Below are 6508 nucleotides of genomic sequence, written 5' to 3' on the forward strand. Positions count from 1 at the left end.
TTTGTTTGCGTACATGGGAGTGGATGTGGGTACGCGAATGCGAGGTACCGCTCAGGGTTTCCGCTCCGAGCGCCAGTGTTTGTGTGCTGCTCGTTGGTTCCTGCCTCACTGTGTGCTGGTGAAGAGGAGCAGAACCACTGTATTGATCGTTTCACCTATCCCGCAGCCTACCGCATTGTGTCCTCCCTTTCCTCCCCAGCCAATCAATACCTCTTTGTGCCCATCTCTGTCCATTGACAAATCACTCAGTTCAAATGCTGTTTTGTACTGCTGTCAGTCAAACTGAAGGTATGACTTCGTCTTTTCCTCATTTGACACTTTGCATTTACACGCTCATTGTTCACAGTCGGCCCACATTTAGGGGTCTTTATCTGCATAAAGTTGATTCAACTCTCTTTAACTACAGTATCTGATCCAATCTTGGGTTTAAATGTGAGATTACTTCCTCTAAGTGCTGTTTTGGAGGTGGACCAGTGTCTGCCTGGCTGCACTCCTGCTTGGTGGATCTATGGCTTCCGTCCATTGACATCAGCACTTGTTATATCTTTCACAGGTCCAGCTCACCAGTATCTGTTTATCACATTTAACATCCTATTCTTTTGATGTGGCCACTTGCCACGGCCTCTGTGTTTCCATGGCCAGCACCAAACAAGCTTAGACACAACAGTTTGGAGAGGAAGACAACCCTCAGCAGCCTCTCATTTCCTATATTGTCTGAGGTGATTCCGATTTAGGGAAAGTTTATTGTTCACACACTGCTTTGTACCGCTGGGCCTATCAGTCTGGAATGTCACACTTCCCGTGGAATATTTTTAGACCGGACATTAAATTCAAGACAGTCAGTTAGATACATGTGAATAAGGTGTAATTCAGAAGCAGACAAAGAACCCGTTTGAACAGCTTATTGTCTTCCGTGACATTTTATGACAAATCAATACATAAACTGTCAGACGGCTGCATTGGGTCACTTCCTGAGGGACTGTTTGTTCCCAGTGGGGTGTATGGCAAGGGGACAGTGGGGGCATTTTGGGGTCCCTGACCCTTCTTATTTAGGCTGGTTGAGAGTCGACTAGGACTGGGACCATTGAGAAGCCATCAATGGAGGCGACCATCCAGTAGACAGGAGCACTGATAACTAAAGTGATGGAACAGGGTTAACAAGACATATTCAGAGAGCATTGTCATTTCTGGTGGGTGAATGAATGTATTGAGGAAAAAAAATCTTGGAAGACACTTTTTTTGGCCTCACACCATGAAACCTAGAGAAACTTTGACTTTCTGTCCAGCAGAGGAAACATCTGGGGATAGACAATAAAGAATGTGTGTGAGAAAGCAGAAGAGACCCCCCAGCCATTCTGCTTTTCCTCAGTTTTCCATTGTGGTGTCTGTTGAAGATTTTTTAACCAACGAAAGAACTTTATTATAGGCTATCTATCTTTCTGACAGAAAACTTGCTTAATTTCGACAGGGGTATGACTGAAAGTGATGAACATTTGAAGTTCAAGAAAGTGAGTCAGATGTTGATTCAGTAACTGCTCTGGGGTGTGTCTTTAAAAGACTTTTCACAAGACTTTATATATATAGAAAGACGATGCACTTATATACTATGAATGGGAGAAAGTGCAGAGTGCAATATGGCGGAATAAGTCAAGAGCCAATCGGCAACTGGTTAAGTCATTGCGTTGCTGCGGCTGCCATTAGAATCTCCGGCTGCTATAGAAACAGTCAATGTTCGAAAACGCTCCCTTAGAACTGCACAATCGCATTGGCTTATCCAGCCTGAAAAAAAGCTGTTTTTTGTCATGCTTTGAGCATTTAGAAACAAAATTTATAAGACAGTTATTGTCAGATTTCATTGGTGATTTCAAATAAGAAATTTATTTGTAAGCTTAGAGAACAGCTTTGGAAAATTTGATGTTCCCCCATTCCAAGAGTCAGGAGCTGCACTTGCATGCCCAAGAGGTGTTTGAGTGAAATGACTTGCCTTAAAGGGACTTTGGGTGTGTTTTCTCTACAATGATGTAACTCGCTGATTAACTACAATAGTATGATGCATTGTTGGAGAAACTAACCAACTTGTCACAACTGTTTCCCGAAACCGTATAACATGGTTGCACCTCTGCTGTTTGAACCACATTGGTTAAACAACTAAAGTTAATGACGTCATCTTCTGCCAATTAATCTGTTCAAGATCTCTGAGATGCTGCCGTAACGAACATGACTACTTCACTGTTTTTGTTCCATGTCATTTTGCTTTATTTGATGTGTAATTCATCACGGCTTCATACTCAAGAGTTCCCTTGCGCATTTTAAGCACATGTGTACTCTTCAAAAATGGCGCTGATTGTTGACACGCTAAAATGTGTGAATTAAAATGTATTTATATTTAAATATAATTAAAGATATAGAATGCACTGAATGTTAGTTTGCTAATTGTGAATGATCTAGGCCTATTTAAGTCAACATGTCAATTAACAAGAAACTATGCTTCTAACCACAGCTCGAGAGCTGTAGTTCCAACCATGTAAGTTTGCGATGTTTGTTGGAAATATGGTTTTGGGAAATGCCAAATCATTCAACTACATTAGTACCGACGGAACTTGCGACCGTAGTTGGCTAACTATGTTTTCTGGAAATGCAGAAAGAAACTGTTCGTTCAGAGCGGAATCCTCGGACTGAAGCATTTATCAGACTTAAACTACTTCTCTTCATTCAATAAAAAAAGAGGCTCATTGGTTGGGAAATCAGATGTTTACATGCACACCAGAAAACTAGAAAGCTGTTTAAGGGGCCGTTTATACGACACTGTTTTCAAATAAAAATGGAAAACTTTTTATATGTTTTGGCCGTTCATTTACAACGGATTTTGGCAGCCTAAAAATGCAAACTTTTGAAATCGGGTTTCAAAGTGCAAGTTTTTGTAAACATTGGATATTACGTGTTCAAAGTCACAAAGTCACACCGGCGCCAACTACTGGCCTGGCATGAGTTACATATCACAGCGTTTTTAGTCGTTTTTGCAGATCCTTGTAAATGGGAGAATATTTTGACAACATTGTCATCTGTATATGCGAAAAAAGCAAAGGAAAAACATTTCCGTTTTTAGTACATCGTTGTCGTGTAAACATACCCTAAGATACGCGAGGAACGTTCATGTTTACATGCACTGTGTTAGTGTCCTAAACCCGCAATACACAGCTGCTTTTGACCACACATTTCCCTTAATTTTGTGATGCCACACAAATGCACAATGTTCAAAAGCCTATTAAATTGCCACTTATGCATTTATATAACAACATCCGCGTTCTCCAGCATAAAGGTGTGTTAAATCCTTTTCTTTATATTTTTGGTTTGATATAAGATTATTTTACTTACCCCACTGGCAGATTATTTTGCTTGTTTTAAGAAAAAACTCATTTAATTTTGGCTTATTTTTTCTGAAAACAAGAAAATAATTTTTCCTTGTCAAGAAAATGCTCCTTGATTTAAGAACTTTAAGATATTTTGACTAGAAATTTTTTGCAGTGCCAGACTACACAAAAAGAATCGGCTAATAAGAGCCATTAAAGGGTTAGTTCACCCAAAAATGAAAATAATGTTATTTATTACTCACCCTCATGTCGTTCTACAAGACCTTTGTTCATCTTCCGAACACAAATTAAGATATTGTTGATGAAATCCGATGGCTCAGTGAGGCTCTCAGGGTCCATAAAGGTACTAAAAACATATTTGAAACAGTTCACTGGTTCTATCTTAATATTATAAAGCAACAAGAATACTTTTTGTGTGCCAAAAAAACAAAATAAAGACTTTTCAACAATATCTATATTTCAAAACACTGCTTCAGAGCTTTACGAATTGAATCAGTGAATCAGAGCGCCAAAGTCATGTGATTTCAGCAGTTTAGCCGTTTGATAGAAGATCCGAATCACTAATTCGAAACAAAAGATTCATAAAGCTCAGAAGCTTCAATCGGCTATATTGATATTGTTGAAAAGTCGTTATTTTGGGGTTTTTTGGCGCACAAAAAATATTCTTGTCGCTTTATAATATTAAGATAGAACCACTGTACTCACATGAACTGATTCAAATATGTTTTTAGTACTTTTATGGACCTTGATAGTTTGAATGGCTTTGCTCTCAATAGAGGCCATCTTAATTTGTGTTCTGAAGATGAACGAAGGTCTTACGGCTGTAGAACAACATGAGGGTGAGTAATTAATGACATAATTTTCATTTTTGGGTGAACTAACTCTTTAAATTGTGAATCGGACTAAACTGGTCGTATATGTTTTTAATTCACTAAAAAAATCGTTGAAAAAAGTCATATATTTGTGAATCGGACTAAACTGGTCACACTATGGCTGCATCTGAAAGCTTGGCAGCTGATTTGTTGCCTCGCTACCTATCAGGCAATGACTTTGCTGGCAGCGTTTGCGCAAGAAGGTACCTCACGAAGCGGACTGATGTCGGACAGACTTCTGAAGCAGCATAAAGGTTTAATTAGCAAAATATAGAAAGAGCTTTGGTGAAAAATAAGCAAATATTTAATTACTACAATCGTAATTTCTTACTAGAAATGACGTCAAAAGTGGAAAATGTTGGTCAAAAATGTTCATTTACACACAAACTAACGTACTGCAACTTTCAGATGCTATCTTTCTTTTTTAGCTTAACTCTCATGGAATACAACACACAGGATTGTGGGATATTAAAGGGTTAGTTCACCCAAAAATGAAAATTCTGTCATTTATTACTCACCCTCATGTCGTTCCACACCTGTAAGACCTTCGTTAATCTTCGGAACACAAATTAAGATATTTTAGTTGAAATCCGATGGCTCAGTGAGGCCTGCATAGGAAGCAATGACATTTCCTCTCTCAAGATCCATAAAGGTACTAAAAACATATTTAAATCGGTTCATGTGAGTACAGTGGTTCAATATTAATATTATAAAGCGACAAGAATATTTTTGGAGCACCAAAAAAAAACTAAATAACGACTTATTTAGTGATGGTTATTTCAAAACAATGCTTCAGGAAGCATCGGAGCATAAATGAATCAGTGTATCGAATCGCCAAAGTCACGTGATTTCAGCCGTTGGCAGTTTGACGCATGATCTGAATCATGATTCGACACACTGATTCATTATGTTCCGATGCTTCCTGAAGCAGTATTTTGAAATCGGCCATCACTAATAAGTCGTTATTTTGTTTTGTTTTTTGCGCACCAAAAATATTCTCGTCACATTATAATATTAATATTGAACCACTGTACTCACATGAACCAATTTAAATATGTTTTTAGTACCTTTATGAATCTTGAGAGAGGAAGTGTCATTGCTTCCTATGCAGGCCTCACTGAGCCATCGGATTTCAACTAAAATATCTTAATTTGTGTTTCGAAGAATAACGAAGGTCTTACGGGTGTGAAACGACATGAGGGTGAGTAATAAATGACAGAATTTTCATTTTTGGGTGAACTAACCCTTTAAAGGCAGTGAAGGATACATCTATGCTGCCTTCAAAAATCGATCAGATAAATGTATCTCAGGGGACACGAAGTGAAGCTAACATTAGATTCAGACATGTCTTGATTCGTTCCTACTTTATTGCATCACTTTTGATACAAACTCTCATTCACAGCTCTTATAAAATGTGATTTCAGTTGTGCAGTGTACTATGAATATCAGGCTGTTTGGTGTTTAAGGAGATTTATAGAGTAAAAATGGGTAGCCTGCATGTAAGTATTTTTTCCTTTACTTTTCATTCATTCATTTTTTATCCATTGTGTCATGTGGAGTTTAAGAAGAGGGCTCTTATCCCTATTCAGTGTTCACTCCCAGCCCCCCATGAGACAAAAGTCTGATGACATCACCTAGTTTTCTCAATGAGTAATCCTCAGGGACAGCTCATGAGATGTCTTATTCAAACTCAGATTATCTCCGCAAATCCAGTTAGCAGCGAAACTGTGCCACTTCCTCACAATACTTTTACTTTTTCTTCTTTATTTTCATCCTTTTTCTTCCTTTCATATGTGTTTCTCGCAAGTTGCTGCTCGTATCTTTGGGGAAAATGTTGTGAAATGCAAATAAGTTTTTGGTCAATAACTATTAACTGCATCCGCTTTTTGCTGTTTGTCTTTGAGCCAGCTAATTTATTCGCCCATTGTTGTTTTCACATTCAGCTCTGGGTCAGTGTGCAACCACAGTTACCTTGTCACTCATTCATTTGCTTGTCCAATTCAGAGGATTAATTATGCTAATCAAACTTAATGCCACACGTGAGCTCTTAAAGGAGCAGTTCACAGAAAAAATGCTACATAAATTCCACTTTTCTTTAAAAAAAAAAGTATAAAAAGGTAAGAGGCTGCTGAGTAGTTTGACAATACTGAAAAAGAGTAGGAAGTATTAGTATTAGTATGAACCCATTCATGCCAAAAAGAGAAAATAAAATATGATTTACATAAATAATCTGTGTGATTTGATGTTTCACATTTAATAACATTC

This window comes from Megalobrama amblycephala, linkage group LG24, assembly GCF_018812025.1.
Source record: "Megalobrama amblycephala isolate DHTTF-2021 linkage group LG24, ASM1881202v1, whole genome shotgun sequence".
In the NCBI taxonomy this organism is placed as follows: domain Eukaryota; kingdom Metazoa; phylum Chordata; class Actinopteri; order Cypriniformes; family Xenocyprididae; genus Megalobrama; species Megalobrama amblycephala.